Source organism: Erythrolamprus reginae, chromosome 4 (genome assembly GCF_031021105.1).
Source record: "Erythrolamprus reginae isolate rEryReg1 chromosome 4, rEryReg1.hap1, whole genome shotgun sequence".
Lineage (NCBI taxonomy): Eukaryota > Metazoa > Chordata > Lepidosauria > Squamata > Dipsadidae > Erythrolamprus > Erythrolamprus reginae.
The window spans coordinates 25,172,407-25,194,957 of NC_091953.1; the positions used below are offsets into that span (position 1 = coordinate 25,172,407).

The 22,551-nt window shown below is 43.9% G+C and overlaps 1 protein-coding gene across 1 annotated transcript in view; it reads right to left on the minus strand.

Annotated features, from left to right (window-relative positions):
- Positions 1 to 18,173, minus strand: part of LNX2 (ligand of numb-protein X 2) — a 126,732-nt gene extending 108,559 nt beyond the window's left edge. The window contains exon 1 of the mRNA XM_070749842.1: positions 17,898 to 18,173. The gene's annotated coding sequence lies outside the window, so the exon portion shown is untranslated. The remainder of the gene's footprint in view (positions 1 to 17,897) is intronic.
- Positions 18,174 to 22,551: the final 4,378 nt, after the last annotated feature.

Sequence of the window (22,551 nt, forward strand, 5' to 3'; positions counted from 1 at the left end):
GATGGTGAACTAACGGCACGGGTGCCACAGGTGGCATGCAGAGCGATATCTTCTGGCAGGCAAGCCGTTGCCCTAGCTCAGCTCCAACATGCATGTATGTGCCCGCCAGCTGATTTTTGGCTTGCACAGAGGCTCTGGGAGGGCATTTTTGGCTTCCAGAGAGCCTCAGGGGGATGGGGGAGAACATTTTTACCCCTCCCCAGGCTCCAGAGCTCCTTTGGAGCCAGGGGAAGGCAAAACACGAGCTTACTGGACCCATCAGAAGTTGGGAAACAGGCTATTTCCAGCTTCCAGAGGGTCTCCATGAGAGTGGGGGAAACTGTTTTCTCCCTCCCCAGGCATTGAATTATGGGTGTGGGCCTTCATGCATGCACAATGTTTATGTTTATGTTTATTTAGATTTGTATGCCGCCCCTCTCCGCAGACTCGGGGCGGCTCACAACAAAGTGAAAAAACAATTTACAACCAATCTAAATTTCTGCTAAAAACATTTAAAAAACCCCATTTTCTAAACACACATACATACACACATACCATTCATAAATTGTATATGCCCGGGGGAGATGTCTCAGTTCCCCCATGCCTGACGACACAGGTGGGTTTTAAGGAGCTTACGAAAGGCAAGGAGAGTAGGGGGAGTTCTAATCTCCGGGGGGAGTTGGTTCCAGAGGGCCTGGGCCGTCACAGAGAAGGCTCTTCCCCTGGGGCCCACTAACCGACATTGTTTAGTTGACGGGACCCGGAGAAGGTCCACTCTGTGGGACCTAATCGGTCGCTGGGATTCGTGAGCCCATGCCCTTTTGGCACTCAAGGGAAAAAAAGGTTCGCCATCACTGCCCTAGGAGACCCACTACCAACTGGCACATGGAAACCTAATATGGCCCAGGAGACCTGGACCCTCTCCCTGGGCCACCACACAACTTTACCATTTCCATAGCTGCTGACAGGCATGAACGGCCAGTGCGAAACACAGCTAGAAAGACCGGGAACAGGATCTCTTTGAAGAAAAGTTCACCTTGATCAACTTCTGGCCAAAAAAAGAGATTGTATTTACTAGTCACTGGAGCTTGTCATTCCCAATGCTCCCTGCCAGCTTCTTCGAAGGAAAGTCAATGGGGAAGCCAGCAGGAAGTTGGAAGTTGCCTCTATTTATTTTTTTAGCGCATGGTCGTTCTGTTTCTATTTAAGTATCTACTTAAATATCTGTTTCTATTTAATGTCTCTGAAATGATAGAAACATAGAAACATAGAAGATCGATGGCAGAAAAAGACCTCATGGTCCATCTAGTCTGCCCTTATACTATTTCCTGAATTTTATCTTAGGATGGATAGATGTTTATCCCAGGCATGTTTAAATTCAGTTACTGTGGATTAACCAACCAGGTCTGCTGGAAGTTTGTTCCAAGCATCTATTACTCTTTCAGTAAAATAATATTTTCTCATGTTGCTTCTGATCTTTCCCCCAACTAACCTCAGATTGTGGCCCCTTGTTCTTGTGTTCACTTTCCTATTAAAAACACTTCCCTCCTGAACCTTATTTAACCCTTTAACATATTTAAATGTTTCAATCATGTCCCCGCTTTCCTTTGTGTCCTCCAGACTATACAGACTGAGTTCATGAAGTCTTTCCTGATAAGTTTTATGCTTAAGACCTTCTATCATTTTTGTAGCCCGTCTTTGGACCCATTCAATTTGATCAATATCTTTTTGTAGGTGAGGTCTCCAGAACTGAACACAATATTCCAAATGTGGTCTCACCAGCGCTCTATACAGCGGGATCACAATCTCCCTCTTCCTGGTTGTTATACCTCTAGCTATGCAGCCAAGCATTCTACTTGCTTTCCCTACCGCCTGACCGCACTGTTCACCTAGAAATCAGTATCCCTAAATCCTTCTCTTCTGATGACCTCGTCGGTCACGGGTGGACTAGTGCAGAGGTCCCCAACCTTTTTAGCACCAGGGACCGGCTTTAAGTTAGACGAGTTTTCCACGGCCCGGGGGGGGGGGCTTTGGTCATATGGGGGTGGGGTTATGGAGGGGTGGAGCTTAGTGACGCAGCCCTCCACACTTCTCCACAGGGCGGGGAGAATCAGGAGGCTCCTTTGGCGGCTGGGGGCTGCCTGGCTTTGTGATTTTGGCTGGGGGGGGAGTTAGGAAGGTCCTACTTCTCCCCCCCCAGCCAAAAATTCAAAGCCTATCTGCTGGATACGGGCGATGAGTGGGACAGAGCGGCGCGGAAGCCTCTTGCAGCAGCTGCCACAGCCACCGGCTTCGGCGCCGCTCGTCCCGCTCATTGCCTGTGTCTGGCAGAAGCTGCTGCCCGAGTGCTCTTGGCCGGCGGGATTTAAAGTGCTGGGGTGGGGGGTGTCCCAGCGGGAGGCGAAGCACTGGGGTGGGGGGGCTTTCAGGACACCCCCACCCCAGCACTTTGAATCCCGCCGGCCAAGAGCACTCGGGCAGCAGCTTCTGCTGGATACGGGCGATGGGCGGGACGAACGGCGCCGAAGCCGGTGGCTGTGGCAGCTGCTGCAAGAGGCTTCCGCGCCGCTCTGTCCCACTCATCGCCCGTATCCAGCAGATAGGCTTTGAATTTTTGGCTGGGGGGGAGAAGTAGGACCTTCCTAACTCCCCCCCCCAGCCAAAATCACAAAGCCAGGCAGCCCCCAGCCGCCAAAGGAGCCTCCTGATTCTCCCCGCCCTGTGGAGAAGTGTGGAGGGCTGCGTCACCGCCCGACGCCCCACCCCGTCCTGCATAATGTTCTCTGCCGGGAGGGCAGCGCCGCCGCGGACCGGCTGAAAACCCCCAACGGCCCGGTCCTGGTCCGCGGACCGGCGGTTGGGGACCTCTGGACTAGTGCACATTAATATGCCAATGTCGATAACTCAAAAGTTGGAAGAGTAGAATCTTTAAGCAATGTTATTGAATGTGTGATATTACTTAGGACAGGATTATTTCCCCTTCCAAGGTACACTGAAAGGCCTCAACCATCCTGGCATTGATCTGCACAGCTCTCGGGAGGTAATGTTACATTTTAATCCATTAGCAATTACGGTCATCGGAGAAAAAAGGTTATGTATTAGGTAGCAGTGCTAAGGTGCACTATCCAGAAACAGTCTCCTTACAATTGATGGAAATCTACTTCTGAGTAAGCAGGCTTAAGATCAGGATATACTGTACTTGTAAAATGCTAAAATCACCAATCACAAATATACCTTTTCCTCAACAATATAGAACAGTGATGGCGAACTTTTTTTCCCTCGGGTGCCGAAAGCGTGTGCGCACACACTATCACAACTGCGTCAGGGACCACATCCATAATTTGTTCTGCCGGGTTCTCTGGTAGGAGCCTCCCGAAAATTCAAGGGTACAAATTTCAGACACACACACACGTTTGAAAATTCAAAACAATGTTCATTATCACAAAATTCAAAATAAACTAAGCACTTTTTGTATTGCAAAGAGCACTCGTCCCAAAACAACCGGGTAGTCTGTACAATTTCCCTTAAGCAGTCATTAAGTACTTAGCTAGCAACTAAGAAGAAACTTCACACCCCTTCTTCTTCCAACAAAGTGAGACACACACACAAGTTGCTCTGCTTTGGTTTCAAAGGCGTGAAAAATCAGCAAACAAAGTCCAGAAAATTTCTGAAGAACTGGGATCAGATACTGTTTCACAACGGCCAAACCCACACGCTGCTATTTATAGCAGCAGCCCTAATTACTGGAGCCCCACCCAACCACAGGTGGCCTCATTTTCTCTTGTAATAATCCTTCAGTTGGTTTCTCCTATGCATCACTCTACTCATGCGTGGATGTGTCATTAATTCTTGTTCAGAATCCAAGGATGATACAGATGATTGATCTCCTCCTGGGCTGTCTGCCAAACTCCCCTCTTCCCTGTCACTCATGCTTCCTTGGTCAGAGGAGGCTTCATCGGCAGATTCCATCGGGAGCAAAACAGGCCTGCGGCATGTGGATGTCTCCCCCACATCCACCTGTACATTCCTTGGGGCAGGAGCTGGGCCAGAACTAACCACAACATAATTCAATGCCTGGGGAGGGCGAAAATTGCCTCCCCTGCCCCCCCTCACCCTTGAGGCACTCTGAAGGCCAGAAACAGCCCATTTCCAAACTTTTGGTACACCTGATAGGCCTGTTTTTCACCCTCCTCAGGCACCAGAGGCTTCCGTGGAGCCTGGAGAGGGCAAAAACACCCACTCCCCCCCCCAGAGCCTCTGTGTGAGCCAAAAATCAGCTGGCCAGTGCGCCCGTGTGCCGGAGCTGAACTAGGGCAATGGCTCGCATGCTGACAAATATGGCTCACGAGCCACCTGTGGCATCTGTGCCATACATTCGCCATCACTGATATAGAATATTGATCACTTTTTACCAACACTTTGTGCAAAATTCAATTCAATTCATTAGATTTGTATGCCGCTCCTCTCTGAAGACTCGGGGCGGCTCACAACAATAATAAAAACAATATAACAGTAAACAAATCTAATATTAAAGAAAAGATATATAAAACCCCAGCAATTAAAACCATACAACACATACATACCAAACATAAAATATAAAAGCCTGGGGGAGGTGTCTCAGTTCCCCATGCCTGGCGATATAGGTGGGTCTTGAGTAATTTGCGAAAGACAAGGAGGGTGGGGGCTGTTCTAATCTCCGGGGGGAGTTGATTCCAGAGGGCCGGGGCCACCACAGAGAAGGCTCTTCCCCTGGGGCCCGCCAAACGACATTGTTTAGTTGACAGGACCCGGAGAAGCCCAACTCTGTGGGACCTTGTCAAAATGCAGCTGCGAGAGCAATCATGGGCTTCCCCAGGTATGCCCATGTCACACCAACACTCCACAGTCTGCATTGGTTGCTGATCAGTTTCCGATCACAATTCAAAGTGTTGGTTATGACCTATAAAGCCCTTCATGGCATCGGACCAGAATATCTCTGAGACCACCTTCTGCCGCACGAATCCCAGCAACCGGTTAGGCCCCACAGAGTTGGCCTTCTCCAGGTCCCGTCGACTAAACAATGTCGTCTGGCGGGGGCCAGGAGAAGAGTCTTCTCTGTGGCGGCCCCGACCCTCTGGAACCAACTCCCCCCAGAGATTAGGACTGCCCCCACCCTCCTTGCCTTTCGTAAACTCCTTAAAACCCACCTCTGCCGTCAGGCATGGGGAAATTGATTCCCCTGGGGCCGATTCCGCTTTACGTATGGTTTGTATGAGACGTATGATTGTTTTTTATATTAAGGGTTTTAAATTGTTTTTAACTATTGGATTTGTATTGTTCCGTTGTTGTGAGCCGCTCCGAGTCTCCGGAGAGGGGCGGCATACAAATCTAATAAATAAATGTTTCCCACCTTCTACATGTTCCATGTCAGCCAATTTCCCAGAGGTTGAGGGCCACTATATATGTTTTATAGTCTGAAAAATACAGTAAATACAAATAGTATTTTTCTTTAAAAAAAATAATTATTATTTTTATTACTTTTTCTTTAAGACAAACAATACAAACAACATTTAACATTTAAAGGAGCTTCCATTGCTCCGCTAAGCATAGAAGTCTTACTAATACAGGAAAAAAAGTCTAACTGTGATTTAGATCAATACAGAAAAACAATTCATGATATATTACTATATTATAACATCTACTTCAATGTTTCCATTTTAACGTTGTAATTTGCGTAATTGGAGTCAGTTCTAATATACTAATAACTTTTCCATAAAATTTCTTAATATACTACTAAAATATAACCTCCAGTTCTATATTTTCATTTTAATAATATAATTAAAATAATTAAAATCAATTAATTAAACACAAAAATACTTAAAACTTCTTAATATACTACTATATGATTATACAATTTAAAATCTACTTCTTTATTTCTATTTTAAACAATATAATGAAATAATTAGAGTCAGTTGATCAATCAGAAAACCCTTTAAATTTCTTAATATACTAGTATTTTTCTAACAACATAGTAAAATACAGTGAAAAAGAAAAAACAACAGAACACTGTAAGACAATAATTTTAAAAGAAAAAAGTGCCGGGGGAAAAAAAAATGTAAAATCATGATGTGTATGCATTAAAATTAAAATTCTCAAAGAAATAGGAGTTCAATATGTTTGAGAGTAAGTTACCCAGTGCCAAAGGGTTGGCTCTTTTTGGCCAGGACTGTAAAATCACAACCTGAATTCTCTTCTTGTTAACAGTGGCTGGTTTGCAGCTGTTCTCTCATCCACCCCCAGACAAAATAATTCTAATTTTTTCCCACATCTAAGAACTGTTTTGCCCAACGTCATCCAAGCAAAAGGTGATATGTTACTCTCCCAAAAAGGAAAGCACATCTGTAACTATCTGTACACAAACAACTGACACCCACAAGCACACTGCTGACTGACAACAGGCAATTTAAAGCTTAGTAACTCTCTCTAGAATCTAAGACAACAGGTGCATTTAAAACAAGGAACAATAGCCTCTAAGTCAGGGCTTGCTTCTCAATTATTTGCTCTTATGCCTCCCCCTAGTTAGAAGTAAACATTTCGCACGCCCCTAACTCTCCGATCTGGCCCCCAATGGAATTTTGGTGTTAATATTTATTATTTTACTTATTATAAGCTGCAAGCAAACTATTGGCTGGGGAAGGCTGCTCTACCCACTTACTTGGAAGTAAGTCACACTGAACTTAGTGGAGCCTGTTTTTGGTTATGTAGGCGTAGGCCAGTGTTTCCCAACCTTGGCAACTTGAAGATATTTGGACTTCAACTCCCAGAATTCCCCAGCCAGCGAATGCTGGCTGGGGAATTCTGGGAGTTGAAGTCCAGATATCTTCAAGTTGCCAAGGTTGGGAAACACTGGCATAGGCTATCCTGGTTAGGGCCCTCTTTTGCCAAGGGGCCAGGCCAGCTTAATCAAGCCAATGTTTTGGGGTTGCCGGCCTGGCCCATAAGCGCAGCCTCTGCCAGGCACTCACAGCAAATGGTATGGAAGGAGGCTTTAGGGTGCCGTTCGAAGCTTTCGCCCAGTTGCAGAAAATGCTCTTTCTTGTCCAACAGCTGGTTCGCCACGCCGTTCATGGCTACTGCGGCTCCAGCTTAGAACAACAACAACCCAAGCAGCTGACCCACCCCGCCTGGCTGTCTCCTCTTTCAAGCTCGGAGCAGTGTGCAACTGGGAAAACACTCCCTGTCAGGGGGAATCGATCGAGAGGGATCACTTATGTTCCCCTGGGTCACACGCACCACCCTGACATCATTCCGCAACCCCCTCCCCAGGGAGGTATACTCCACTATTTGAGAAGAACTCAAATAGGCAGCATATAAATTAGATAGATAGATAGATAGATAGATAGATAGATAGATAGATAGATAGAGATAGATAGATAGATAGATAGATAGATAGATAGATAGATACAGATAGATAGATAGATAGATAGATAGATAGATACAGATAGATAGATAGATAGATACAGATAGATAGATAGATAGATAGATAGATAGATAGATAGATAGATACAGATAGATAGATAGATAGATAGATAGATAGAGGGGTGGGTGGGCAGCAGGCAGGATGGAGTGGAATGCAGTTCCACCCGCGGAAATGAAGATGTGTGCACAGCTCCAGCTGATTGGTGGCAGTCACTTCCTGGATTACTGGTCTCCGCTCGGCTCTCTTTCCCCCCCCCCTGCTGCTGTTGCTGTGTCTGCGCTCCTCGCTTTTTTCCTCTTTCCTCCTTCCTGGCCTCAGACGAGCTTCCCTCTCCTGCTCGGCTCCCCTCCAGTTTCACGCAGCCACCACCCGCCTGAGGTGGGAAGCAGCACTGGCAGCATTTATGCTTCTGGCAGCACCCGTTAACCTTTCTACCTAGCCTGAGGCGGGGGGGTCGAGCCCGGAAGGAGAGTGATGGAAACGCAAAGCAAATTGTCACCCCAGCGAGCGACACTGGTAAGTTTGTAAGTCGAGGACTTAACAGTTCACTTGAACGATGATGATGCTTCAAGCCACTCCCACCTGATCACATGACTGTAAGCCACTCCCACCCAGTCACATGACCCTTAAGCCACACCCACAAAATAAGCCACACTCACAGTGTGGCAGTAAAAATTTTGGCTTCCCATTACTGGATGGATGGATGGATGGATGGATGGATGGATGGATGGATGGATGGATGGATGGATAGATAGATAGATAGATAGATAGATAGATAGATAGATAGATAGATAGATAGATAGATAGATAGAGAAGTACTACTCTAGTCAAGTTCTCCTTCATTAAAGTCAATGGTGCAATCACTATCATAACAAGGGGTTCCTGAGTCATACTGAGAATTTTTAAAAAAACATGATTTACTGAAGAAAGCACATCTGGCTGAGCTCATACAATTCACAAAACTGTAAGCACTGGCTTACAAACCACAAGCAAATTGCATGGCCCAAATAAAACACCTTATGGCTTCAGGTAAAACTTCTCAGCCTTACGTCAAACCTGCACGAATGCCAAAAAGAGGTAAGCGAGTTCTACGTGCAAGGGAGAATGATCTAATTGGAGGAGTGGTTAACTATCATCAACCATCAACTCTCTCTCTCTGAACCTTCAGCTAGATAGCAATACCAGGAACAAACTCTTCTGAGTAGGAAGAGAAAGGCAAAGGGGTGTGGGAGGAAAGCTCCAACTCCTCCCATCTGTAGATGAACCTCTTTTCTGTCTTCTCAAATACAGTGTTCCCTCGATTTCCGCGGGGGATGCGTTCCGAGACCACCTGCGAAAATCGAATTTCCGCGAAGTAGAGATGCGGAAGTAAATACTGTACACCATTTTTGGCTATGGACAGCATCACAAGTCATCCCTTAACACTTTAAACCCCTAAATTACCATTTTCCATTCCCTTAACAAACATTTACTCACCATTATTACTGGTACTCACCATTGAATAAGACACTTAGTGATCCTGATATTTATAAACATAATTATTTATTAACAATAGTGGGGGTTTTTTTGTTATTTATTTGCAAAAATTATTAGTTTGGTGATGACATAAGATGTCATTGGGTGGGAAAAACCGTGGTATAAGTCTTCGGAGAGGGGCGGCATACAAATCTAAGTAATAAATAAATAAAATAAATAAATAATAAATAAGAAAAAAACCGTGAAGTATTTTTTAATTAATATTTTTTTGAAAAACCGTGGTATAGGCTATTCGCGAAGTTCGAACCCGCGAAAATCGAGGGAACGCTGTACTGTAATCAGAAAACAGGCAGGTTAGGAAACGGAGGTCTTTAAACTTGGCAACTTTAAGACTTGTGGACTTCAACTCCCAGAATTCTCCAACCACTGTGCTGTTGAAGTCCACAAATCTTAAAGTTGCCAAGTTTGAAGACCTCTGGTAAAAGGATGGGGTGGGTGGGAACCTGACTTAGGAAACATTACCTGTTTCAGACAGTATCAGAAGTCATTAAGACCTTCCTTAATCAGCCAGATAAAATTTAGATCAAGGTGGACAACCTTTTGATAATTAAGGAGACACGGTTAACTTGAAGGGGGAGGGTATAGATCCCTGAAACCATATCATAATTGGCTACTGTCTTGTAGATTTTGGGGAACGATTTGATTTTGCATATATTAGTGTATGATATGAACAGAGTTAAATTCACGGAATCTTAACTGTTTCTCCATCATATAATGGCAGAATATGATGTCACCAATTTTCACAAACTGTGTTTATGGAATTCATTACTCATAAAATGTCAATGAATTACTTGAAAGGAACTGTAGCATATTCAGAAATGCTGCAGTAAATGGCAGGGAACACTAAAATTGAGGCGTTATTATATATCCCAATTGTGCCTTTTCCAAGGCTTTGATAGACGGAATGCAGAGTTAAAGGAATCATTTATTTGATAGGTATGATCATTCTTATCAAAATTAAACTTTAAAGCTGATGGATAAGTGGAGAGGGAAAAACTATCCAGAGGAGTTTGAGATGAATCCTGTTTTATCTAATATTTTCCTGAGTACCTTGCAGGAACTAAAGAATAAAATGCTGTTGGGAAAAAAATGGATAATACCATGCTGAAAAGTACAGGTGAAAGGCAAAAGGTGCAATTATGCAGGAGGAAATAAAATACTTTAGATTATATGAAGTAAAAATCCAAAACTCCATAAAATATTTGTAAACACGGAAAATCAAAAATTACTTTATTCATTATATTTATCTATATAGAAAAGAAGTGAAAAGTGGGAACCACAAAAAGTCATGAAGTACAAAACTCCATAAAATATTTGTAAAAACGGACAATCAAAAATTACTTTATTCATTATATTTATCTATATAGAAAAGAAGTGAAAAGTGGGAACCACAAAAAGTCATGAAGTACAAAACGGGGCAAACTAAAATGCCAGAATGTATCAGACATCACATCTCTAGCAAAAACTAGGGAAGTTGTATTACTATAAAAGTTTTTGTTAAAATGAAACGGGAAGCTACTTTACATCCATCCAGTCCAGGGGTCGACAAAGTTGTTCAGAATCTAGGAGCCAGCCAAAAAATTTAGGAGCCAGAATTTTTTTTAAGCAAACTTGGTTTTTTGCCGAGTCTCCACCTGACATCGCTTTCACCCCCTCCCCCCCGGCGCAGGCCTGGCTCCGCCGAGCCGGCTCTGCTGTACTCCCGTCGGGATCCGAGGGGAGACCGTTAGTCAGAAACCGAAACAGAGAAGAAGGAAAGGGAGACCGGGCCGGGGACGCGGGTGAGGGGGGGAGGAGGGGTTACTGGTCGGAAGTCACCGCGCACGCGGCCGGAGGAGGAATGAACAAAACCTCACGCCGGGAGGGGAGGGGCTTCCGCTTCTCTCCGAAGGCGGGTGAGCGGCCAAGATCGGAGCGTCTGTGTGCGGTGGGGGGGAGTGAAGGGGTTCGAGTAGGAGGCGGAATGGAGGCAAGGGGGGGAGGGAGAGACGCACGCAAGCGCAGGGGACGCTGGGAAAGCAGCTCGCTCCGAGGTTGATGGGCGGAGCTACGGAAGCCAAGATGTACCATTTCTGGGCGTAAACACAAGGCGGGAAAAATATACTGTATACCAGTGATTTTCAACCTTTTTTGAGCCGCGGCACACTTTTTATATTTACAAAATCCTGGGGCACACCACCAACCAAAATGACACAAATCTAATAAATAAATAAATAAATAAATAAATAAATAAATAAATAAATAATAAATAAATAAATACATACATACATACATACATACATACATACATACATACATACATACATAAATAACCCCCTCATATATACAATCCCATGTAACATCCCCTTATAAATACAGTCAATCATCAATCATCCCTCCTGAAATTTATACCACTGTCTCATTTATGGGTACTTCTCCTGTCTTTCCCCCTTTTCTCTCTCATGTTTCTCATTTCTCTCTCTTCCTCCCTTTTTCCCTCATTCCTTCTCCCTCTCACTTCTCCTCTTTTTCCATCCCTGTCTCTCTCCCCCCCTTATGTGTGTGTATGTATACACACTCCAACCATTTCCAAAACCAGTTGAGGGCTGGGTTTTTTTTCTCTTTTATCCTTTTCAAAAACAGGTGTGGGCTGGGGGGGGGTTTCTTATTATTTGGATGCTTTTTACCATATGCTTCAAGAATCACCTCTCTCTCTCTCTCTTTTGTTTCTCTCTCCTCTCATTCTCTGCCTCAATCATTTTATCATTTCTCCTTTTTTCTCCCCTTTTTGTTCTAATTTCTCTCACTCTCCTTTCCTCTCCCTATCTGTCTTGCTTTCTCTCTCTCTTGCTATCTTTTTCTCTCTCTTGTTCTCTTATTTTCTCTCTCTCTCTCTTGTTCTTTCTCTCTCTCATGCTTTCTCTCTCTTGTTCTTTCTCTCTCTGTTGCTCTCTCTCTTATTTTCTCTCTCTCTCTCTCTTTCTTTTCTCTCATTCCCTCTTTCTCTCTATCCTTTCTATCTCTCACTCTTTCCTTCTCTCCCTCCCTTTCTCTCTCTTTCCATTCCCTCTTTCTCTCTATCCTTTCTATCTCTCACTCTTTCCTTCTCCCCCTCTCTTTCTCTCTCTTTCCTTTCTCTCATTCCCTTTCTCTCTATCCTTTCTATCTCTCACTTTTTCTTTCTCTCCCTCCCTTTCTCTCTCTTTCCTTTCTCTCATTCCATCTTTGTCTCCTGGGGCTGACTGCGCCTGCCCTGCACCCCCCACCACGGAGGGAAAGCATTTGGCATCGGCACCGCCAACCCCCCCCCCCCTCCACAAGCAGCAAAAGCCTCTGCGACTGAGCCGGAAGGCAAACGGTGCACCCCGCCGCTTAGGCTTTTGCTGCTCCTGGGGGGGGGAGGATTTTCTCCTCCGCGCCCCCCCGGCAGCCAAACGTCGCTGGTGCAGGAAAGCAGCGTGTTAAAAGGCGCGCTGCTTTCATGGAAAACAAACCCGGCTTTCCTGGCAACGGAGGATGACAAGCAGGAAGAAGCGGGGTGGAGCAACGCCAGGCTCAAGCAGGCAGCTTCCGCGCGTTTCTTTCAGCGGAAGAGGAGGAGAGGGAGCGGATCGGGTGGGCGGGGGCAGCGCCTTCTACTGCCGGCGCCTCCCCGCCCCCGCCCCCCCCCCCCAGGCAGGCAGGGGAATGGGAACTGCGCGCCCATGGAAAAGGGCACGCAGGGGGGTATTTTGGGGTGTGCGGGTAGCGGCGGCGGGCAATAGCCGGGGGGCGGCTTCTGCAAGTGGGAGCTCCAGGGCTGAAGCCTCAGCCCTGGAGCTCCCACTTGCAGGAGCCACCTCGCGGCACACCGGTTGAAAAACACTGCTGTATACACATACAGTACAGCAGGCAACATTTTCTAGGCGCCAGACAACATTTTCTAGGCGCCACTGGCGACCAGGCGCCTGGGTTTGTCGAACCTTGATCCAGTCTAATTCAGAAATATCAGCCCTACCTACCCCAGTAATAATTCCAGATCGAGAGACTACAAATGGTGATTACAAGATAGGCAAAAAGTCCTTGAGCACTGTAAAATTGATAAAACCATGTGCAATGTGAGAATGCTTGCCCACAAACTCAATCATTTGAGGCATCCAAGTCATCTTATAAAAGGACCCAAACTTCGCTGACTTCTGTCCAGAAAGAATTTATTATTATTTTTATTATTTATTGGATTTGTATGCCGCCCCTCTCCACAGACTCCTGTTCTACCTGGAGATGTTGATAAGTTCTTCAATAAAAACAGATATACGGTACTACTATTCTTCATGTGGACTCCCATGGCCAATTCTGATAATCTAAATCCTACAATTATTTATCCCAAGCAAAATTAAGAATGCAAATACAGAATAATGGCTTCATGAAAGGAGTCACTATTTAATGATGGGCATTTTCTGACTCATAGAAGTAAGAAAGAGAAAGCCATCTACATATTATTAAGTTTCAGTATGAATACATAAAGAAACATTCTTGTAGCATCTTCATATATATTACACCCCAATTTCAGTAATAATTGGCTATGTTAGCTATAATTTTTTGGAATTATAACCCAAAACGTTTGGAGGGCAAGTTGGAGAATACACACTGATCTGTATTAGGCAATTTGATCTCTTAGAACAAATGGGAAAGTACTTTTAGAAATTCAAATCCATTATATTATTAATGTGGTTCCTTAACTATGGATCTTCAAGTATTTTAGGCAATACTGATAACTGTAATATACTGCCATTAGATCCACATGTCTTAATACAATCTACAGATAAGGACTTAAAACATTGAAAGAAAAATATGCTGTCAAACTGAACCCTTTTCCCCTACAATTATTAGATTCATAAATATTAGTTTGGTTTGCTTAGCTATGGTTTACTGAATAAATGCCAATAGTTACTTCATACATTGTTTTAAACTACAAGTCACCCAACGAGTCCTGATCAGATTAAGACCCATAGTTTCAGCAAAGTTCCTAAATTATCTTCAAATCATTCTTGAGAAGTGAGCATTAATTCATAGAAAAAACAGATTGATTTCAGATATGTTTGTTAAGGTTCATGTTCACTGCCAGTTATTTCTACCGTGTTTCCCCGAAAGTAAGACAGTGTCTTACTTTCTTTTTACACCCAAAAGCCCCACTACGTCTTACTTTCGGGGTATGTCTTACATTGGAAAAAAATTGAAAGGGTCGCGTTCCTGAAGGCATCTCCCCAGAGTCCAGAAGGGCAGCCGCGGGACAAGAGCCTCGTGAGCCCTTTTCCAAGTTCAACCTCAGGGCTCCAAGCGGCGTGCACGCGTGGAGCCGCAGACGCGTGTCGGGGAAGCGTGTGTCTGGAGGGGAGGAGCCGCTCTGCGCAGTTGGGCAGCCCCACCTGCCTGCTGGAAAGGAGGCGGGCGATGGAGGGTGCAGCTCCGGCTGCTCGCCTCGGAGCCGGTCGGCCTCGCTGGCCGCTTGCAGCCGAGCCTTGGCAGGACTCGGTTGCTGGGACAAGCGCCTTCGCTGCAAGCCGCCGCCCACTCGGCTCGCTTCAGACCAGCGCCGTCCTTCGCTTTGCCAAGCCGGGGAAGAGGCGGTGGCGCCGCGGCGAGGCGAAGGCGAGGGGCGCGCGGGGAGCTTGGAAGCGACGTCATCGGGCTCCCCCCCCCAGCAATACCTCCGTGTTTCCCTGAAAGTAAGACATATGTCTTACTTTCAGGGTACGGCTTATATTAGCCGACCCCCCTGAAACCCCCGATACGTCTTACAATCAGGGGTGTCTTACTATCGGGGAAACAGGGTATGTAAGGGACTTGCCTTAAAGCAATGGTCACCAACTGGTGGTCTGCGGACCACTGGTGGTCTGCAAGAAAATTTTGTTGGTCCTCAGAAAAATTATTTGCATTTTTATATTGTACTAAATCAAGGATCCTCAAACTTGACAACTTTAACAATTGTGGACTTCAACTCCCAGAATTCTGGAAGTTGAAGTCCACAAGCCTTAAAGTTGCCAAGTTTGAAGACCTCTGCACTAAATACTATTTATCTTTTTTAAAACTTCAAAATTCAGAATTTAAAGTTATGAATTTAGTGGTCCCTGAGGTCCGGAAGGTTGGTGGCCCCTGCCTTAAAGCATTCTCCGGCAGCCCAATCACTCTGCGAATTGTATTGGCTGTCGATCAGTTTCTGGACACAATTCAAAGTCTTGGTTATGACCTATAAAACCCTACATGGCATAGGACCAGATTATCTCCGAGACCGCCTTCTGCCGCACAAATCTCAGTGTCCGGTGAGATCCCACAGAGTTGGTCTCCTCAGGGTCCCGTCAACCAAACAATGCCGGCTGGTGGGACCTAGGGGAAGAGCCTTCTCTGTGGAGGCCCCAGCCCTCTGGAATCAGCTCCCCCGGGGATTCACACTGTCCCCACCCTCCTTGCCTTCCGAAAGAGTTTAAAAACTCATCTTTGTCACCAGGCCTGGGGTCATTTGATCTTTCCCCCCGACCAACGAGTGTTTTAAGTGTGATTTATTGAGTGAAAGTTAATGAATGTTTTAAAGTTAGAATTTTAAAAGATTTTTAATTATATTAATTGAATCAATTGTATTATTATGTCTTTTATATATGCTGTGAGCTGTCCCGAGTCCGCGGAGAGGGGCATTCAAATCCAATTAAACTAAACTAAACTAAAGTTTAAGTCTTCTAATTTGGAGATTCTGACCTACTATGTTATCCCATGTATGTAACTGTTAATTTGGGACATTTTTGTCAGTAACCTTCTTCTCACCAGCTCTATGTTGTACACCTCCATGGGGCAGCCTGCCCTTGGAATGACCTATTAGTGTCAATCAATCCCACAATCTATAACCTAAGAACCTTTGCCTTTGGGTATGCACATCAGGATGTTTCTTGATTAAACCTCCTAAGTAACCACTTTCATTTTATAAACTGTTTCTTAACATTTTCCTGCAAAATGGGGTGGGGGGAAGGCCCAGCAAGAAAGTTTTGTGTGTTTTGCACACATTACCCCTCCATATTTTACCAACGCATGGAATGACAATTGGTTTCATGAATCTGTAGATTCAAAATTCCTCCAGCTTTGTTCTCTGAGCTTCTTTAGGTCAAACGGGAGCAAACAAACACTCAATTAACGGAGACAAAATCAAGGGAGGCAGTTCAACAAGAGGCTCTCACTTCTAATTCACATCTATGGAAACGACAGACCAGAATAGAAAGGTGAGACCACAGCTGCACAAGCCCCAGCCGAAGCAACAAGATTCATATTAACTTCTCCCAAAAGCAAAAGGCAGAGGATTAATTGGAATACGAGAGCATATCCTGTACCTGAGAAGGCCAATATTACAAGCAGAAGAATCCATAGCAGCTTCTATCGATCAATATATGCATTACAGTATACAGCTCACCAGAGAAAGGAAGAAGAGCTAGCAAATTCTGGCCATCAGAGAAGCCATCTAAACAAACTTTGGAGAGCCCCTACTTCAAAGCGTGTGAGGCAGATGAGCTTGTCCCATGAGGTGATGGTTTGAAATAACAAGCGGTTTGAAAAACCTACAACGAAAGGGGTGGATATCCGATGCATATCGTGCATTATTGGGAAAATAATGCTTATCAATTGCTTACTTTCAATCATCTGAAAATAGAACTTAGGGGCAGGATGGAAGAAACCTTGCAGCCCATCACCAATTTTTGGCAACCCGAAAAAAATTGATTTCACATCCATCTATCCTTATCTTTTCTATCTCTACTTTATACTTATATTATGTTAAACATACTACAATACAATACTATATTTGTATGACACATGAAATAAATACAAATAAAATAAGTACATTGGAAAGGGTGGGCCTCTCCCCCATCCTACATGTAGGCAGATCATCATGTAGGCAGTCATCATCAACCCTTTCTTAGGCTAACTTGGGCAATGTCGTCCGGCGGGACCCAGGGGAAGAGCCTTCTCTGTGGCGGCCCCGACCCTCTGGAACCAGCTCCCCCCGGAGATTAGAACTGCCTCCACCCTCCTTGCCTTTCGTAAACTCCTTAAAACCCACCTCTGCTGCCAGGGAGGGGGGCAACTGAGACATTTCAACTGGGCCTATACAGTTTATGAATGGTATGTTTGTGTGTATGTTTCTTTTTAAATAAGGGTTTTTTTTAATGACTTTTAATTATTATATTTGTTATACATTGTACTATTATTGTTGTGAGCCACCCTGAGTCTATGGAGAGGGGCGGCATACAAATATAATAATAATAATAATAATAATAATAATAATAATAATAATAATAATAATAATAAAAAAACCAGGAGGCTTCACTGCTTGGAAACACATTGTTAAATAACAACACCCAAGTGGAAGAAATCACAGGTAGAGGTTGGCCCAAATCCCCCCATCCCAATCAAAAACTGTTGACTGGGTTTGGTAAAAAGACAAATACATTTGAAGATCGCTGAAAGGAAGATCTAAAGATTGAGTTTTCGGAGAGGGGCGGCATACAAATCTAATATATTATTATTATTATTATTATTATTATTATTATTATTATTATTATTATTATTATCGTCATCATTATTACTACTACTACTATTACCATTATTACCATTATTATTATTATTATTATTATTATTATTATTATTATTATTATTATTATTATTATTAAATCCCCCGTGGCTTCTTGGGCAGACTACAGGCAATCCCTACCGCAGAAGGCAAAGGGGTTGCCAGATGCAAACCGGCTGAGCAGACGCTCTGGAAAGCGCAGAGCTCTTAAGGGATCCCCAGAAAGGACAGCAGATCCCTTCTGAATGGAACCACCTTGCAAAATAAAGCACCGATGCTTAGGCGGGAGAGAAGTGGGGGGGGGGGGGAAGAGACAAACAAAACTCGGAGGTCGGATCGGTTGATCCCCGAACTTACCCTGCTTGGTTTAAGGAGCGCAAAGCTCCCGGGTTTCACCGCCCGATCCCAGGCATCGCGCTCCCCGAGCGAGGGGGGCAGGACCGTAAGGAAGACTGGCGCCGAGCAGCTCTTCCCAGCGCCGCAGATGGAGTGGCGTGGGGCTGGTGGCTCTGGCTCCTTCTCCTCCTCCTTCTCCACGCTCGGTTCCTGCCTCCTCCGCCGGCGCCGATCTCGGGAAAGCAAGCGAAGCTCTGCCTAAAGGAGCGCCAATCTCTCTGTTTCTCGGGCGCGCGCAATCGCGCGCGGCCACGAGGCTCCATTCTCCGGCGGCCCGATCGACGGCAGGTCCCACCCAATCAGAACGACTCATCCTTAAGGCAAAAAAAAAAAAAAAAAGAGCTTGCAGCCTATGGGAGGCTATTCCGGGCGAGATGCGGTGCGCAGGCCGTGGGAGTCTTGCAGGGGTTGTCTCTGTGACGCGCCTGAGTCTTGAGGGCTATACCTTGTGTGGTGGTGTTTTTTTTTTTTGTTTTTTTTTGGTTGTTCTCCCCCATACATCAAATAATGACATCCATATAAACTAAACGTATTAATTAAAAAAAAAACACCACCCCAAATATCTTGCTTTGACTTCAATCCAAATGCTGTACTACCAATATCTGTACTACCAATAGCCAATCATGCTAGCTCAGGAATTCTGGGAGTTGAAGTCCACATGTCATGGAAGAGCCAACTTTACCTACCCTTGGTCTAGTACTGTACGTAGTGTACTGAGTATAAACAATGTTTATATACAATAAACAATACAGTACTAGTAAGAGAGAAACATTAGGACAAGGGACGGAAAGCACGCTGGTGCACTTAGGCACGTCCCTTATTGACCTCTTAGGAATCGGGAGAAGTCAACAGTGGATAGTCTAAGGCAGGGGTAGGCAAAGGTGGCTCTTCCATGACTTGTGGACTTCAACTCCCAGAATTCCTGAGCCAATCATGCTAGCTCAGGAATTCTGGGAGTTGAAGTCCACATGGCATAGAAGAGCCAACTTTGCATACCCCTGGTCTAAGGGTAAAGTTTGGAGGGGTAAGCGATGATACTACAGAATCTGGTAGTGAGTTCCATGCATCAACTATTCGGTTACTAAAGTCGTATTTCCTGAAGTCGCGTTTAGAGCGGTTTACTTTAAGTTTGTTGAAGTCGCGTTTAGAGCGGTTTACTTTAAGTTTGTATCTGTTGTGCTCGTGTGTTGTTGTGGTTGAAGCTGAAGTAGTTGACAGGAAGGGCATTATAGCAGATGGTTTTATTGGCTATACTTAGGTCATGTCTAAGGCGACATAGTTCTAAGCTTTCTAAACCTAGGATTGTAAATCTAGTTGCGTAGGGTATTCTGTTGCAAGTGGAGGAGTGGAGGGTTCTTCTAGTAAAGTATCTCTGGATGTTTATGTCTGAAATGTGGTGTGGGTTCCAGATAGATGAGCTGTCTTCTTCTCCTCCTCCTTCTCCTCCCCACCTTTCTTCTTTCTTTAACTTTCTCTCTCCCTTCCTTCTTCAACCTCTCCACCCTCTATCTCCTCCTACCTTTCTACTTCCTCTCTCCTTTCATTTACTGAGTGAACTGTCTGTAACTCTAAAAGTCATTTATTGGAACAGACTGACAGTTTCTTTCTATTATCTTGTCATCTTGCCAAAGCTTTTATTATTATATCATTATTTTTAATCTAAGCCAAGATTATCTTGGATGTGACTTTTGTCAGTGCTGCCTCCTCACTCCCTACTATTCTCGTCACCTGGATTTAAAAATAATACTTCTAACTCCCCCTTTCTTTTAAACATTTAGTCAATATTTTTCTAGTTAAATTTCTTATCCAACCACACATAACATTTTGTCCATATTTTATAATATTCAGAGTCCGCTTTGTGTTTAATCTTCACTGTCAATCTGTGTGTGGGTGGGTGTTGGCAGAGCAAGATGGTGGGGGAGCCAACTGGGATAGAGAACCTTATATCATGGTGAAAGGTCCCTTGGCAATTGGTTTGGTAGCCTTAATAGATCTTGTAGTAATGGTGCATAAGCACACCATTGTGCCTACTGTCACTATCCTATTGCCTAATTTACCTGTAACTACTTTGCAATATACTCTACAGCAATGTTTCTCAATCTTGGAAACTTAAAATGTGTGCACTTCAATTCCCCAAATTCCCCAAAATGCAAGCTGGTTGAGAAATTCTTGGGAGGTGAGATTCCCTGCATCTTGAAATTCCCAAGATTGATACACTGGCACGAAGGAAGAATATGAATGGCCCAACAGCCAGAATAAAATGTCAAGCTTGTCATTCATTTGCAATCTGCAACCACATACAGCACATATAGCAGAGGATGTTTATGAATTAGTTTATGATACTGTACCTAGTAGGAATCCATACAATTGAGCTAATACAATAAACTACAGTAGTTCAATTAACCATGGGAAACCACAGTCATTAAGACATTTATCTTTCTAATATGCTCAGTAAACCCTGCCTATAAATGGATTTGTTGTGATTTCCCATCATGAACTTCAGTGGAGTTCCTGGGATCATTGTATCTAACTGGATTTTAAGGTGGCTGCAGCTAGAGCAACTTTAAGCATTCTATTAAAGATCTCTGCTAACAATCAATTCACACTTGGCTTCACACTTCTAAGCAGGAAACAGGGAACAATATTGGGCCGTCTTACTCCACATCAGCATGCAGTTTCTGAGGGAATGCAAAGTCATATATACTAACCCATCCTCAAACATCCTTCAGCTCTGCTTTGTTGTCCCTGAAAATGACTTGGTGACATATAATTAATCAGTTTTGATAATGACTGGCCGAAGCTTAAATACGTCTATTAAATAACTTTAATAAATGTAGATTAGGAATGTTCTACCCTTGTAGAAAGTTATGACTAGATGCGGTAAATATATTTGCTTTCACTAACCAATGAAACTATAGGAAAGGAAGGAAGGAAGGAAGGAGGGGTGTGTGTATATGTTGATATGTATATGTTCTACCTATCTGGTTTGTATGTGTGTGTATGTATAAATACCTGGTGTATATGGATATGTCTTTGTACATTGTCTATCCTTATGGTGCTTTTATTTCAAAAGACAACTGACTTTCTGGCTTTTCTTTTCAAGTTACTTCCTGAAAAAAGCACCATGACATGAATGGCTGAGAATCTCCACAGACACATGTCACGTCTCTGTCTCTCTCTCTTTCTTTGCCTGTCTATATATATGTCTGCACGAATCCCAGCGACCTGCACGAATCCCAGCGACCAGTTAGGTCCCACAGAGTGGGTCTTCTCCGGGTCCCGTCAACCAAACAATGTCGCTTGGCGGGACCCAGAGGAAGAGCCTTCTCTGTGGTGGCCCCGACCCTCTGGAACCAACTCCCCCCAGAGATTAGAATTGCCCCCACCCTCCCTGCCTTTCGTAAACTGCTTAAAACCCACCTCTGCCGCCAGGCATGGGGAAACTGAGATACATTCTCCCCCTAGGCCTTACAATTTTATGCATGGTATGTTTGTACGTATGATTGGTTTTTTATATAATGGGTTTTTAACTGTTTTTAATATTGGATTTTGTTATTTACTGTTTACTGCTGTTGTTAGCCGCCCCGAGTCTGCGGAGAGGGGCGGCATACAAATCCAAATAATAAATAAATAAATAAATAAATAAATAAATAAATAATAAATGTCTGTCTAAATAGTATAGTTCTGCAATCCAAGAAGACCGACACAGACTTCAGAGGATAATCAGAACAGCAGAAAAAACAATTGCTGCCAACCTGTCTTCCATTGAGGACCTGTATACTGCACGAGTCAAAAAGAGGGCCGTGAAAATATTTACTGACCACTCGAATTCTGGACAAAAATTGTTTCAACTTCTACTCTCAAAACGTCATTAGAGTACTGCACACCAACACAACTAGACACAAGAACATTTTTCCCCAAATGCCATCACTCTGCTAAACAAATAATTCCCTCAACACTGTCAAACTATTTACTAAGTCTGCACTACTATTACTACTATTTTTTCTCATCATTCTTATCACCCATCTCCTCCCATTTATGACTGTACGACTAACTTGTTGCTTGTATCCTTAAGATTTTTATTGTTTCCAGATTGCTTATTTGACCCCTATGACAATCAATATTAATAATAATAATAACAACAGTAATAATAATAATAATAATAATTATTATTAATTAGATTTGTATGCCGCCCCTCTCCGCAGACTTGGGACGGCTATGAGGTATAAGTGTTGTGCCTCATGCTTCTTGACAAATATATATTTTATTTTATGTACAATGAGAGCATATGCACCAACCACAAATTCCTTGTGTGTCCAATCACACTTGGCCAATAGAATTCTATTCTATTCTATTCTATTCTATTCTATTCCATTCCATTCTATTTAGACAGACATATATATAGCAAGACTGTCTGTCTATATAGTAGAACTATATACATGTAGAAATATCTAGGATGTATATGATTTAGCCATCTGATGTGTTTAAATCTGCATCCATCCATCCAATATATGGTATATGAGTATACACACCCACAGATCTGCGCTATTAGAATTCTTTGCAACTATGACAGAGAAACAAGTTGCGTTAAGCTAAGGAGAGTCTCTCAGGCCAA